We start from the raw sequence: 16,529 nt of genomic DNA on the forward strand, positions 1-16,529 counted from the left end.
TGGTGCAAAGCCTGCCCTCGAAAGCAAGGTCTCTCACCAGAAGATCCACACTTGAATGCAAGATGATCCATGTTGCTTGGCAAGACAGAAAAGATTATAAACCGAGCAGGTTTGGTGGTGGGGGCAGATGGAGCCAGAGGTGAGCAGAAAAAATGTTTTTATTTCTTTGGGGGCTAAATATTAAGGGTGTGGATTCGCACTCACTGATGTCCTGAGAGACCTTGCAGGTAGGACCCTGTCTCCCTCACCTGTATGCCCTGGAGAACCCAGCCCAGAGCCACGCATGTGGCAAGGGACAATTGAGGGGTTTTCACGGCTTGAGGGCTCCAGGAAGCTCTTCCTGAGATGGAGGGAGACACTCAAAGGACATACGGGGGATGACAGCACAGGGGAGGAAGCAGAGCTGAACAGGAGGAACTGTCAGCGCTTCCAGACCCAGATAAACATCCGCCAGCCCACGGGGAGCCCCGGAGCAAAAAGGGCCCCACGATGGACAGAAGTGGCCAGGTCCTAGGGCCCTCACAGTGTCAGTCATCAGCTGGGGTGCCCTGAGAAAAAGCAAGGAGCCGATGCTGGAGGCCGTCAGCAGCTGGGCTGCTGGTCCTTTCCTGATTGGGAGGCTGAACAGTGTCTGAATATTTCAACGATTATTTATTACACAGAGTCACTGCCCCAACAGATTATTTGCTCCCAAAGGAAACCTTTCCATTGTTTTGAAACATTCATTTCCCAGCTGGACAAAAGTGGCCTGCACGCCACTCACTCACTCAATCAAGGTTGGGGAGCCAGGGGAGGTGGTGTGGCCAAAGGGCTGAAATGCAGGTGATTTGGGCAACGTCATGGGCCCTGTGCCGTGGTGACCTCATTGCCCATATTGTTAATTTCTTGCTTATATCTTTGTGTCTCACTGAGACTGAGAGCTCCCTGAGGCCCAGCCACCATCTGACTCATGACAGGCTTCACGCGGGGCTCAGGATCTGACATAGTGTGTGTTGCTGTGGACACTCTGGAAACGTGCCCCTCTTTCTCCTCCTCCCCACTGGGGTGACTCAACTATTCCACTAAGGGCTGTGGAGGATGAAGAAAGTTGACTAATTGATGGGTGCCAAAGCAAATACATACACCTACAGCCTGGGTTTCCATAAAGACCATGCAACAGCCAGCAAGAGGGGAGGTGGTTGGGTCCTTTCAACATTGTTTACAGCCTTGGGAGAGACACCAGGATACTCTAGTGGCCTAGGAGGGATTATGCCTATGGTGTAGCATCCACTTCCCCTAAATGGTTGCCAAACTTAGTAAATAAAAAATACAGATAGCCAGTTAAATTTGAATTTCAGATCATCAACAAATAGTGTAAGTTGTTGATCTGAAATTCAAACTTAACTTGGTGCCCTGTACTTTATCTGGCAACTCTGTTCTCAGCTCACGTTTGCACAAAGATGTTCATTACAGCATTGCTCACAATTGAAAAACCTAAGAGACCATCCTTATAAATTTAAGAGAATCTGATAAAACTAAAATCTCAGTTGGCAAATATGATATATTTGCTTCATATTTGGCAGATCACATAGATAAAATATACTTACAAGGATTCAAGGAACTAGCCCGGTACAAGGCACAGAGTAGACACTCAACAAATATGGGTGAGTGAATGAGAGAAGTTATTTAAGAGCTGACACTTAGATAATATTTGATTTCATACCAGGCACTTTACTCTCTTAATCCTCCTGGGCACCTTGCGAGATGGGCATGATTATCATCCCATTTTACAGATGAGGGAGCGGAGGCACAGAGAGGGTTGGGAACTTGCCTAAAGGTAGTAAGTTGCTGAGTTGGGGTTTGAACCCAGGCAATCTAACTATAGAATCGGAGCTATTTCCCTCTACTGCCTCTGGATATAACTTATATAAAACAATAATTAATAAGTGAGATTATATAGGTGAATAAGTATATTTGTAACTGTAAAATATACAATATGTATATAATATATAAATAAAGATTATCTTTTCTTGCTTTTTTCTTTTATTCCTAGGGAATAGATAAATAGATAAATAGATGAATGATAGATAGGTAGATAGATAGATAGATAGATATAAATGAATCAATCTACTTAGCCACAAGGAAAGTTTAAAGAAATTCCAGAGAGGAGGAATTCTTTATTGTATCATGGCTACATTTTCTGCCACAATACAATAAAACTCAAAATCAGTAACAGAGGGGAACAAAGAAGAATCTTGATTAATTGCTCAAAATTAATCTTAATTGTGAGCAATTTCTGCCCACTAATGGGCAGAGGTATAGCTCTTGTTTGAGCCCTTGCTTCTACACCAAGGTCCTCAAAGTACCATCCCCAGACCAGCAGCATCAGTATCACCTGGGAACTCCTGAGAAATACAACCTAGGGGTCTCACCCAAAACCTACTGAATGAACAACTCTTTTGTTGTAACAAGCTCTGCAGTTGATTCTAGTGTGTGATAAAGTTTGGGAACCACCGCTCTTTACTACAGTGTCTCTTCTGGACACACGAAAAATTCTGGGGAAGAAGCCAGGGGATGAAAGGCAGATGCAGAGCCTCAGCTGAGTCAGAGGAAGCAGCTAGACCTCTCCAGGCATGTTGTCACTCCTCAGTGGTGCTAGATGCTGCAGTGGCTTCACCCTTTGAAGATCTGAGTTATACTTTGTCCCTCACACTCAGCCTGGCATGGGCATCTTGACCATGGTAACTTAGTTCCAGGAGTTTGCCCTGGAGAGTTACCTGGCATACTCCAAAGCTGGAGGGGAGAGAAGAGTCACCTGCACGATTCAGGATGAGGAGCCCCTTGGGCGGGTGGGAAGGCTGGGCACTCATCTCTCTGGGGTCCCCAGGGATCAGGATAGGGCTGTTGACTGCAGGAGGCAAGGACTGGCCAGAGGAGACTAGGGAAACTGGTCCATACTTGGAGGGAGATCCACATAGCCCTCAAACTCTGGCTTTAGAGGGCCGAGGATGCAGGGAGCCCATCACCCAGTCCAGGACGGAAGTAGGGGTTCTGGTCTGAGGGGAGGTTCAGAGGGGGAGCCTGTGAAGGAGATAGGGGCCCTGTGGGTGGGGTGAATGTCAGTTCTGCGGTGGTGACATAACCAGTGGCCACAGTGCCTTCCTCAGGACCCTGAGAGCCAGTGGGCAGACCTGGGGGGGCCCTGTCCTTCGGGCCTTGACCACCCACCATCACCCCAGGCTCAGGAGGGGCAGGGCCTGCCCCTGGCTCCAGGGAAGGGCTCTCCTCAGTGCCTGGGCTGGACCTCAGGTCTGCATCCCTGGCTTTGCCCAGCCCCATCACCTGGGCCAGTGGGACCAGCTGCACCTGCCCCCCTGTGGGCAGACACAGGTACTCCAGGGACCCTGGGGGTTGCAGCTTCCTGCTCATGCCTGTCCATAGGGACCCCTGCTGGCCCACGATGTCAGGCAGGGAGCGGCTGTCGGGCGGCCCCAGGTAGGGGCCATTGAAATCAAAGCCGGAAGCCTGGCTCTCAGGCCTGCCTGCGGGGGTGGCCAGCTCTGGCGGGGGCTTGGGCGGCTGCTCCGTGCGGAGGTCCGAGGTGACCAGAGTCATGTCAGGCTCAGATGATGAGTCACAGGCATCTTTCGGGTCCTCTGTGGTGAGAGGTGACACCTCGCTGTGCCCGAAGTCTACAGGGGACACCCTGTGCGGAGAACAAGGGCAGGGACACTGGCACCACCCTGGACAGGCGCCTCAGCTCGCGCACAGGGAGCCTGGGGTGGGGATGGAGGCCGGGCTCCACCCAGAGCTCACAGGAAACGCAGAGCAGGGCGAGGTGAGGGAGGCGGCCGGGAACAGGAGAGCGGGCGCCCCTCCAGCGTCCCTGTGGATCCCCCTCCAGCCCCCGCGCTCTCCTTCAAGGTCACGCTCTGCCAGCTGCGGCCCCTCCCGCCCCCTCTCCTTGCCAGCACGCAGCGTCAGCGCCCAGCCTGGGCTCGGCCATGCCCTCGGCCTTCACCTGCCCCACCTGAGGCTTAGTGGTGAGCCGGCCGCTCAAGTGCTGAGGCCATGAGGTTTCTCAGATCCTCTGCCACCCAGTGGGACCAAGGCAGCGTGGTGTCTCCCTGGGCAGCAGAGCCGGGGGAGGTCGTCTGCTCCAGTCACCGGCTTCTGGCCACGACCCTCCCTAAGCTGGGAATCGGGAAGCTCTTCCCGCCATCCAGCTGGGACGCCTCTTGCTTTAGTGCAGCCAGCCTCCAAGGCCCTGTTCCCGTTGAGCCCCAGGCCGAGGCCACCTCCCCTGACCCCCGACGTGCAGGCGGGAGCCACGGGCCCACCTCCTGGGATCCCTCTCCGATACTCACCCCTCCAGCTGAGCGGAGCTGCCGCCCCAGAGCCCCCTGTGTGCGGGGCTCCCACTGCCGACGCCGCGCGGGCCGTGTGGGAGCCGGAGCCCGGTGCGCCCGTTCTGCGGGGAGAGAGGACGTTTGTGCCTGTGGGGTGGGGGCCCCCCAGGAGGTGAGGTGGGGGGAGGGCCTTGAGGGTGGCGAGGGCTCAGGAGCCCCCAGACTTGGCGGCATCTCAGCATGGGCCGCAGCGACCACGCCCTCCTGCCCCCAGGAACACAAGGCCAGAGAGGGGCTGGGACTTGGCCGGGGCCCTGGGGCAGCCAGGACGGGTAGCCTGTTCCCACGAGGACGCCCACCTGCGCTGTCCCTGTCTCCACGCTCACCCCTAGTCCCCTCCGCACTGGCCGTGAGACCCTCCCAAGGCCGTCTGGCCCTGCCTGCCTGACCAAAGGGCTCCCGCCCCCCACGTGCCGGCACCCTCGCCGGGGTCCTCTCAGCCTCCCGTGCTGCGCCCCAGACTCACCGCCCACGCCCCTCAGGTCCCTTCTCCAAGGAGTCTTGTCTCCATTTTTCACTCGCCTTCTGCCAGCAGTGGCCTCTCCCACCTGCCACCACCCTCCATCCTTCAGAGCTCAGCGCTGCTGCCCTGTCCTGGGGAAGCCATGCTGCTTCCCACCACCCCCCGGTGCCCCCGATGTGACTAAGGCTCTCCTTGTGCCCCCTGGGTCCTGGCATCCCCACGCCAACCCTCTCTGCTGTTCCACGTGAGTTCCCGCGGGCGGGGTATCTTGTGCATCGGGGGGGCCCAGGGGATCACAGTGCTGGGCTTGCAGGGGCCGTCCCAGCTCTTAGAGCTTCCCAGCCCCTGGCCTGGCCACATACCACCCCTACTCAAGGCGCACCAGAAGGGGAGGAGGACACGGCGTGGGGACGTGGGCGCAGGAGCACAGGGGCCCAGCGGCTCCGCCGCCCTCACAACCAGCCCCTACCTGGAACAGGTGGCTCTTGCTGGGGTTGGGGATTTTCTCCTCCCACCTCTGATTCAGCCTGGAAAGACAGCAGGGTGGTGACCGCTGCCCAAGACCTCAGGGCAGCTGCCTCGTACTCATGTACCAAGGTGAAAGTAAAGCCCAGGGAGAGGGCAGCTTTGACCAAGGCTCCACAGGGTGTGAGTTGCAAAGCAGAGACTGGAGAAAGTCAGCTGTGGGGTCCTGGCATCGTCTGGGGCCCTGGGTAGCGCCCTCCCCCATCTTGGAGTCGCCTTACCTGTACCCGTAGACGCCACAGAAGCGCAGGGACACGAGGAGGATCAAGGTGCTGATGACCAGGGTGAGCGCCAGGACCCACATGGGTAGCACTTGCAGGCAGCCAGGAGGAAACAGGAGTATTAACTTTTGGGGAGGGAAAGGGCTGGGGGCTCAGGAGATGAGGTGAAGTTGCTGCCTTGGCATGTAGAGGGGAAGAAGAGGCCAGAAACAGACTAAGAAGAAGAAGGCATTTGTCTGAGCCACCCACAGTGCTGGATTGCTGGCAGGACACAGAGGGTTAGATCCTGTCCAGTAGCAGGTGTTGCTGTAGGTGGGCAGTGACTGCAGCCAGAGGCAATCATAGGGCACTTCCTGAAGGAGGCAGCACAGAAGGTGGTCATCAAGAACAGGGAGGCCTGGAGAGGCCGAGATGGGGAAGGGGGTGATGGTGGAGGAACCAGAAGGTGCAAAGGCCCATCAGGGGCCCTCACAACTCTCCACTTGGCCTCAGGCCAAGTGCCTCCAGGACTCCCCTGGTCTCCTTCCCTTAGGTCCAGGGGCTCAGCCCTTCTTTCTGCTTAGTTGGGGTCCTCTTCCTCGTGCTCTTTCCCTGCTATGGCTGGCTGGGACTGGGGACCTTTTTGCCAACACTTTTTCCTCTCTCTGCCACCACTACCCGGACCTTGTTCTGTACTTGTCTCCTGGTGGCCGCTACGGCGATGGTGACAGATAAATGAAATTAACAAGTGCAGATTGAGGGAAGGTTGAGAAATCAGACCAAAGTTTTCCAATCCCAGGCCCCAGTCTGTAGTTCCTCATGGTAACAGAAAACTCGGGCTGAGTGGTCCCTGGGTAGTAGCTGCCACAAAAGCTAATGAAAGCATGGGCCATATTAATAGAGGGCTAAGGTCCAGGCTTAGGGAGACGTGTTGGTGAGACACACTCTCCTCTGCCCTCTCGACACCTCACCTGCAGTCCGTGCTGAACACCAGGTGTCACTTTCTCATCTCTAATGACACCTGGCAGGGAAGGATGCTAGCCTGGGGTGGGGTTACATCAAATGTCCATATCGTCCCCGTCCTCTGCCCAGTGGGGCTGTTCCGGGAGGGGTGAGTGGGGGCCGGGAGGACATACCCCACTCGGTGTCCCAGGAGCTCCCCTCACTCCACTCGCTCTAGATCCCGTTGTAACCTCGGGGCTCAGGTTTGACTCTCACTCTGGCCTGGTACCTGGTGGCAGGCTCCAGAGGTGGCAGGCACATGCTGTGGGCATTCTGGAAGTCCTCTGTCTTGGTCTCCTGTGGGTGCAGGTGTGTGAGCAGGTGTGCTGAGGTCTGGTGCACGTGGGCAAAGCTATGAAGCCCTCCCGCCTCAGCACCCCAGATTTTCTGCTACCCATCAGTCCCCAGCTTGTAGTCACATCAGATCTCAGGCAGCATCACTCCCACCACGGAGGACCATACTCCAGTGCCCACAGGGGGACAGCACCCAGACAGGATCAGGGACAGCACCTCTTTCAATGCACCCCGTGACATATGACAACACTGAGGCCCAGGAACCCTGAGGAGTCAGTCACCATGTCCCCCCTCAGCCTCCCAGCTCCTCTTGGGACAGCCTGGACCCTAATTATGGCCTCCCCAGGAGTGCCGTGCAGGATGACTGGACTCTGGACCCTTAGACAGATGTTCAGGAGCCCAGGGACCACTTCCAGCTCCACCACTGACACACTCCCTTCTGGCCTCAGTTTCCCCATTTCCAGCCTGAAGGTCTGGGGCTGGCTCCGAGGTTTCTGAACTGGCCTCTGTGGAGCCCCAGGCTCTGCCCACAGGGCCTGATGGATACCTGGGGGTGGGGCCCAGATACTGAGTCCCAGGCTGGAGCCCTGCCCACCTCGCAGGGAGCAGCTCTCCTCTTAGCAGCTGCACATTTGCATTCTGGATGAGATTCTTGTGAAGAAATGCCCCCTTTATGACTTTTGAAAACCCTTCCTCCAGCTGTCTCTCATCCTGAAGTCTACAGCTCCTTTGCAATTCAGGGTCACGTGTTCATTTTGGCCAAGTTCACATCACTTCTGTGAGTCTCAGTTCCTTCACCAAGGGAAGGAACAGTGACCTGCTGACTGCACAGGGGCATGACCACCAAATCCCAGTGGCTCCCTCTGACTGGGCACCTGCTGGGAGCCAGGAACCTGGCAGGTGGCCCTCTCCCTGGTCTTTCTCGCTTCCCCCTTCCCCCATCCAGGCCACTCCTCGGGCACAGGCCCTCACCTCCCATGAGGCTGCTTCTTTCTTGTACTGGACCTGGAGGATGAGATTTATACGTTTGTCCTGCATTTTTCTTTCTTTCCAGTGCAGGGTGTAGCCACCTCTGCCCTTGGTTACACTGAGGATCAGGCGAGCCATCTGGACTGCAGGGAGGGAAATTTTAGAGAACACTGTTTCTAACATTCCTCCAGTGGAACATTCTTTGTGGTCCATGCTGGTCACAGGTGCTCTGTTCACTGATCTGGGACCCCAGGTCCCACCATCACAGGTCTCTGTGTCCCTACTTGGGGTACCAGCATCTATCATGGCCAGACCAGCTCCTCCAGGGAGATGCTGAGATAAGCTGCAGTCTGTTGATCAGTAATGAGGTGGCTGGTTTTCTGGTTACTCACAGTAGCTGAAGAAGCCGCATTGGATAATCTGTGCCTTTTTCCTGAAATTAACGTGGGCGGAGTCAAAGTCACCAAGGCACCTGACTTTTATGCTGCCTTGAGAAGGGGAGGTGAACAGAGTTTCAGGCCCTGGAACAGTGCCCTGCCCCACCCGTGGCTCCAGCCTGTCTTCTCTTGGCTGCCCCTCATGAGGGTTTGCCGGACATGGGACTGACCCCTGTCCTCCAGAGACAGGACACAGGTGCAGACTGCCCACCTCGAGAGGGAACTCGGAGGTGCTCACTGCGGACACACCATCCAGGCTCTGAGAGACCTATCCCCTCATTAGTACTGGACACAGGCCAGGCTGTTCCAATGGCCCTGTGCCCACCCCTCCCTGAGGCTGACCCTCGGGGCAGGATTTGGAGCTGCCATGATGAAAAGATCAGAGAGAGAGGCTGTGGAAGAATAAACAATGACCCCCAAAAGTATCCAGGTCCTGCCCTGGAACTTGCTATCTTACATGGCAAAATGGACTTTGCAGGTGTGATTAAGTTAAGGATGCTGTGATGGGGATATGATGATCCAAGTGGGCTCTAAATGTAATCACAGCGGGGGGAATTCCTTGGCGGTCCAGTGTTTGACTCTGCACTTCAAATGCAGGGGGCAGGGGTTCGATCCCTGGTTGGGGAACTAGGATCCCACATGCCGTGTGGTGTGGCCAAAAAATTTAAAAATAAATAAATTTAATTTAATTTAAAAAAATAAAATAAATGTAATCCCAGGGGTCCTTATATGCTGGTGGCAGGAGGAAGATTTGACTACAAAGAAAAGGCACTTGGCAGGAGCAGAAAGAGACTCAAAGGTGCTCCCCTGCTGGCTTTGGAGATGGGGGAAGGGCCAGGGGCCAAGGGATGCAGCTCTAGAAGCTGAAAAAGGCCAGGAAATGGATTCTACCCCAGAGCCCCCTGAGGGACTGTGGTCCTGCCGACTCCTTGACTTCAGCCCAGTGAAACCTATTTCAGTCTTTTTTATTATTGTGGTAATTTGTTGCAGGAGCAATGGGAAACTAATACAGAAGCCGAGGATTCCAGCCCAGGCTCTGCATTTGATGTGTCAGTTTATCCAGTTACCACTGGTCTCCGAGCGCCAGTTTCCTCATCTATGAAACAAAGACCACGGTCATCGCTCTTCCTTCTCCTCAGGACAGGGGTGAGGGCCACGGGATAGAATGGTGAGTCTGAGCTTTCTACCAGCTCACCACTGGCCCATAACTGGGATGAATGGTATCAGATGGGGAAATAGCTTGTTTACTGGGTCCAGCAGGGCAGCGCCGGCCTGATTTATCCCAGGACAGCAGGTCTGAGATCTCTTAGGGTTCAGGCTGTACAGAAATGAAGGATCGGACTTCCGGGTAAGATGGCGGAAGAGTAAGACGCGGAGATCACCTTCCTCCCCACGGATACACCAGAAATACAGCTACACGTGGAACAACTCCTACAGAACACCTACTGAACGCTGGCAGAAGACCCCAGACCTCCCAAAAGGCAAGAAACTCCCCACATACCTGGGTAGGGCAAAGCGGAGAGATACCCGCACAGAGGAGCGGTGCCGAGCGGCACTCACCAGCCCGAGAGGCTTGTCTGCTTGCCCGCCGGGGCGGGCGGCGCTGGAAGCTGAGGCTCGGGCTTCGGTCAGAGTGCAGGGAGAGGACTGGGGCTGGCGGCGAGAACTCAGCCTGAAGGGGGCTAATGTGCCACAGCTAGCCGGGAGGGAGTCCGGGAAAACTCTGGAGCTGCCGAAGAGGCAAGAGACTTTTTCTTCCCTCTTGGTTTCCTGGTGCGCGAGGAGAGGGGATTAAGAGCGCTGCTTAAAGGGGCTCCACAGACGGGCGCGAGTCACGGCTGAAAGCGCGGAGCCCAGAGACGGGCGTGGGACGCTGGGGCTGCTGCTGCCGCCGCCAAGAAGCCTGTGTGCAAGCGCAGGTCACTGTCCACACCGCCCTTCCGGGAGCCTGTGCAGCCCGCCACTGCCGGGGTCCCGGGATCCAGGGGCGGCTTCCCTGGGAGAACGCACGGCGCGCCTCGGGCTGGTGCAACGTCACGCCGACCTCTGCCGCTGCAGGCTCGCCCTGCACTCCGTGCCCCTCCCTCCCGCCCGGCCTGAGTGAGCCAGAGTCCCCGAAGAGGCTGCTCCTTTAGCCCTGTCCTGTCTGACCGAAGAACAGACGCCCTCCAGCGACCTACACGCAGAGGCAGGGCCAAATCCAAAGCTGAGACCCAGGAGCTGTGAGAACAAAGAAGAGAAAGGGAAACCTCTCCCAGCAGCCTCAGAAGCAGCGGATGAAAGCTCCACAATCAACTTGATGTACCCTGCATCTGTGGAATACATGAATAGACAACAAATCATCCCAAATTGAGGAGCCAGGAGTCAGTGCTGTGCCTCTGAGGTGGGAGAGCCAACTTCAGGACACTGGTCCACAAGAGACCTCCCAGCTCCACCTAATATCAAACGGCGAAAATCTTCCAGAGATCTCCATCTCAACACCAGCACCCAGCTTCACTCAACGACCAGCAAGCTACAGTGCTGGACACCCTATGCCAAACAACTAGCAAGACAGGAACACAACGCCACCCATTAGCAGAGAGGTGGCCTAAAATCATAAAAAGTCCACAGACACCCCAAAACACACCACCAGACGTGGACCTGCCCACCAGAAAGACAAGATCCAGCCTCATCCACCAGAACACAGGCACTAGTCCCCTCCACCAGGAAGCCTACACAACCCACTAAACCAACCTTAGCCACTGGGGGCAGACACCAAAAACAACGGGAACTACGAACCTGCAGCCTGCAGAAAGGAGACCCCAAACACAGTAACATAAGCAAAATGAGAAGACAGAAAAACACACAGCAGGAGAAGGAGCAAGATAAAAACCCACCAGACCTAACAAATGAAGAGGTAATAGGCAGTCTACCTGAAAAAGAATTCAGAATAATGATGGTAAAGATGATCCAAGATTCTGTTTCCAAGATCCAAAATCTTGGAAATAGAATAGACAAAATGCAAGAAACAGTTAACAAGGACCTAGAAGAACTAAAGATGAATCAAGCATCGATTAAAAACACAATAAATGAAATAAAAAATACTCTAGATGGGATCAATAGCAGAATAACTGAGGCAGAAGAACGGATAGTGAGGTGGAAGATAAAATAGTGGAAATAACTGCTGCAGAGCAAAATAAAGAAAAAAGAATGAAAAGAACAGAGGACAGTCTCAGAGACTGCTGGGGCAACATTAAACGCACCAACATTCGAATTATAGGGGTTCCAGAAGAAGAAGAGAAAAAGAAAGGGACTGAGAAAATATTTGAAGAGATTATAGTTGAAAACTTCCCTAATATGGGAAAGGAAATAGTTAATCAAGTCCAGGAGGCACAGAGAGTCCCATACAGAATAAATCCAAGGAGAAATACGCCAAGACACATATTAATCAAACTGTCAAAAATTAAACACAAAGAAATCATATTAAAAGCAGCAAGGCAAAAACAACAAATAACACACAAGGGAATCCCCATCAGGATAACAGCTGATCTCTCAGCAGAAACTCTACAAGCCAGAAGGGAGTGGCAGGACATAATTAAAGTGATGAAGGAGAAAAACCTGCAACCAAGATTACTCTACCCAGCAAGGATCTCATTCAGATTTGATGGAGAAATTAAAACGTTTACAGACAAGCAAAAGCTGAGAGAGTTCAGCACCACCAAACCAGCTTTACAACAAATGCTAAAGGAACTTCTCTAGGCAAGAAACACAACAGAAGGAAAAGATCTACAATAACGAACCCAAAACAATTAAGAAAATGGGAATAGGAACATACATATCGATAATTACCTTAAATGTAAATGGACTAAATGCTCCCACCAGAAGACACAGATTGGCTGAATGGATACAAAAACAAGACCCATATATATGCTGTCTACAAGAGACCCACTTCAGACCTAGAGACACATACAGATTGAAAGTAAGGGGATGGAAAAAGATATTCCATGCAAATGGAAACCAAAAGAAAGCTGGAGTAGCAATTCTCATATCAGACAAAATAGACTTTAAAATAAAGACTACTAGAAGAGACAAAGAAGGACACTACATAATGATCAAGGGATCGATCCAAGAAGAAGATATAACAATTGTAAATATTTATGCACCCAACATAGGAGCACCTCAATACATAAGGCAAATACTAACAGCCATAAAAGGAGAAATCGACAGTAACACAATCATAGTAGGGGACTTTAACACCCCACTTTCACCAATGGACAGATCATCCAAAATGAAAATAAATAAGGAAACACAAGCTTTAAATGATACATTAAACAAGATGGACTTAATTGATATTTATAGGACATTCCATCCAAAAACAACAGAATACACATTTTTCTCAAGTGCTCATGGAACATTCTCCAGGATAGATCATATCTTGGGTCACCAATCAAGCCTTGGTAAATTTAAGAAAATTGAAATTGTATCAAGTATCTTTTCCGACCACAATGTTATGAGACTAGATATCAATTACAGGAAAAGAGCTGTAAAAAATACAAACACATGGAGGCTAAACAATACACTACTTAACAACGAAGTGATCACTGAACAAATCAAAGAGGAAATTAAAAAATACCTAGAAACAAATGACAATGGAGACACGACGACCCAAAACCTATGGGATGCAGCAAAAGCAGTTCTAAGAGGGAAGTTTATAGCAATACAATCCCACCTTAAGAAACAGGAAACATCTCGAATAAACAACCTAACCTTGCACCTAAAGCAATTAGAGAAAGAAGAACAAAAACATCCCAAAGTTAGCAGAAGGAAAGAAATCATAAAAATCAGATCAGAAATAAATGAAAAAGAAATGAAGGAAACGATAGCAAAGATCAATAAAACTAAAAGCTGGTTCTTTGAGAAGATAAACAAAATTGATAAACCATTAGCCAGACTCATCAAGAAAAAAAGGGAGAAGACTCAAATCAATAGAATTAGAAATGAAAAAGGAGAAGTAACAACTGACACTGCAGAAATACAAAAGATCATGAGAGATTACTACAAGCAACTCTATGCCAATAAAATGGGCAACCTGGAAGAAATGGACAAATTCTTAGAAATGCACAACCTGCCAAGACTGAATCAGGAAGAAATAGAAAATATGAACAGACCAATCACAAGCACTGAAATTGAAACTGTGATAAAAAATCTTCCAACAAACAAAAGCCCAGGACCAGATGGCTTCACAGGCGAATTCTATCAAGCATTTAGAGAAGAGCTAACACCTATCCTTCTCAAACTCTTCCAAAATATAGCAGAGGGAGGAACACTCCCAAACTCATTCTACGAGGCCACCATCACCTTGATACCAAAACCAGACAAGGATGTCACAAAGAAAAACTACAGGCCAATATCACTGATGAACATAGATGCAAAAATCCTCAACAAAATACTAGCAAACAGAATCCAACAGCACATTAAAAGGATCATACACCATGATCAAGTGGGGTTTATTCCAGGAATGCAAGGATTCTTCAATATACGCAAATCAATCAACGTGATACACCATATTAACAAATTGAAGGAGAAAAACCATATGATCATCTCAATAGATGCAGAGAAAGCTTTCGACAAAATTCAGCACCCATTTATGATAAAAACCCTGCAGAAAGTAGGCATAGAGGGAAGTTTCCTCAACATAATAAAGGCCATATATGACAAACCCACAGCCAGCATCGTCCTCAATGGTGAAAAACTGAAACCATTTCCACTAAGATCAGGAACAAGACAAGGTTGCCCACTCTCACCACTCTTATTCAACATAGTTTTGGAAGTTTTAGCCACAGCAATCAGAGAAGAAAAGGAAATAAAAGGAATCCAAATCGGAAAAGAAGAAGTAAAGCTGTCACTGTTTGCAGATGACATGATACTATACATAGAGAATACTAAAGATGCTACCAGAAAACTACTAGAGCTAATCAATGAATTTGGTAAAGTTGCAGGATACAAAATTAATGCACAGAAATCTCTGGCATTCCTATATACTAATGATGAAAAATCTGAAAGTGGAATCAAGGAAACACTCCCATTTACCATTGCAACAAAAAGAATAAAATATCTAGGAATAAACCTACCTAAGGAGACAAAAGACCTGTATGCAGAAAATTATAAGACACTGATGAAAGAAATTAAAGATGATACAAATAGATGGAGAGATGTACCATGTTCTTGGATTGGAAGAATCAACATTGTGAAAATGACTCTACTACCCAAAGCAATCTACAGATTCAATGCAATCCCTATCAAACTACCACTGGCATTTTTCACAGAACTAGAACAAAAAATTTCACAATTTGTATGGAAACACAAAAGACCCCGAATAGCCAAAGCAATCTTGAGAACGAAAAATGGAGCTGGAGGAATCAGGCTCCCTGACTTCAGACTCTACTACAAAGCTACAGTAATCAAGACAGTATGGTACTGGCACAAAAACAGAAAGATAGATCAATGGAACAGGATAGAAAGCCCAGAGATAAACCCACGGACATATGGTCATCTTATCTTTGATAAAGGAGGCAGGAATGTACAGTGGAGAAAGGACAGTCTCTTCAATAAGTGGTGCTGGGAAAACTGGACAGGGACATGTAAAAGTATGAGATTAGATCACTCCCTAACACCATACACAAAAATAAGCTCAAAATGGATTAAAGACCTAAATGTAAGGCGAGACACTATCAAACTCTTAGAGGAAAACATAGGTAGAACACTCTATGACATAAATCACAGCAAGATCCTTTTTGACCCACCTCCTAGAGAAATGGAAATAAAGACAAAAATAAACACATGGGACCTAATGAAACTTAAAAGCTTTTGCACAGCAAAGGAAACCATAAACAAGACCAAAAGACAACCCTCAGAATGGGAGAAAATATTTGCAAATGAAGCAACTGACAAAGGATTAATCTCCAAAGTTTATAAGCAGCTCAGGCAGCTCAATAACAAAAAAACAAACAACCCAATCCAAAAATGGGCAGAAGACCTAAATAGACATTTCTCCACAGAAGATATACAGACTGCCAACAAACACATGAAAGGATGCTCAACATCTTTACTCATTAGAGAAATGCATATCAAAACTACAATGAGATATCATCTCACACCAGTCAGAATGGCCATCATCAAAAAATCTAGAAACAATAAATGCTAGAGAGGGTGTGGAAAAAAGGGAACACTCTTGCACTGCTGGTGGGAATGTGAATTGGTACAGCCACTATGGAGAACGGTATGGAGGTTCCTTAAAAAACTACAAATAGAACTACCATATGACCCAGCAATCCCACTACTGGGCATATACCCTGAGAAAACCATAATTCAAAAAGACATGTACCAAAATGTTTATAGCAGCCCTATTTACAATAGCCCGGAGATGGAAACAACCTAAGTGTCCATCATCGGATGAATGGGTAAAGAAGATGTGGCACATATATACAATGGAATATTACTCAGCCATAAAAATAAATGAAATTGAGCTATTTGTAATGAGGTTGATGGACCTAGAGTCTGTCATACAGAGTGAAGTAAGTCAGAAAGAGAAAGACAAATACTGTATGCTGACACATATATATGGAATTTAAGGGAAAAAAATGTCATGAAGAACATAGGGGTAAGACAGGAATAAAGACACAGACCTACTAGAGAATGGACTTGAGGATATGGGGAGGGGGAAGGGTAAGCTGTGACAAAGTGAAAGAGCGGCATGGACATATATACACTACCAAACGTAAGGTAGATAGCTAGTGGGAAGCAGCCGCATAGCACAGGGAGATCAGCTCGGTGCTCTGTGACCGCTCTGTGGGATAGGGAGGGTGGGAGGGAGATGCAAAAGGGAGGGGATATGGGAACATATGTATATGTATAACTGATTAAATTTGTTATAAGGCAAAAAAAAAGTGTAATTAAAAAAAAGATTAAAAAAAAAGAAATGAAGGATCATCTGGCTTTTGCAGGAGGAAATGCTCCCAGATTTTTTTGGAAGGGGGAGGGGAAGAGAGGCAGGATCTCAGAAGGGAGAAGAATGCAGCCTCCAGAGTCAGACCTGGGCTTGAACCCCTGATCTCCTTCTTTCCATTGTGTAACTGGGGCCTCCCTTTACAGACATAGAAACTGGGCATTAGCAAAGCCATTCACTGGGAAATCCGGAGATTTCAAACTGGGTCTACCTGGCACACCTGCTGCCCTTAACCAGGGGCTGTGTCCCTCACAGTTAAAAGGTCAG

At 49.9% G+C, this 16,529-nt stretch overlaps 1 pseudogene across 1 annotated transcript; it reads right to left on the minus strand.

The window, feature by feature from the left end:
- Window positions 1-310: 310 nt before the first annotated feature.
- LOC307060375 (cytokine receptor common subunit beta-like) lies at window positions 311-7,979 on the minus strand (annotated as a pseudogene). Its single transcript has 7 exons — window positions 7,845-7,979; window positions 6,713-6,875; window positions 5,598-5,688; window positions 5,321-5,378; window positions 4,347-4,450; window positions 2,757-3,685; window positions 311-340 (listed from the first exon to the last, which is right to left on the minus strand). The product of its transcript is annotated as a cytokine receptor common subunit beta-like (transcript).
- Between the last annotated feature and the right edge of the window lie 8,550 nt (window positions 7,980-16,529).

The sequence above is a fragment of the Hyperoodon ampullatus genome (genome assembly GCF_949752795.1).
Source record: "Hyperoodon ampullatus genome assembly, chromosome: 11".
Classification (NCBI taxonomy): domain Eukaryota; kingdom Metazoa; phylum Chordata; class Mammalia; order Artiodactyla; family Ziphiidae; genus Hyperoodon; species Hyperoodon ampullatus.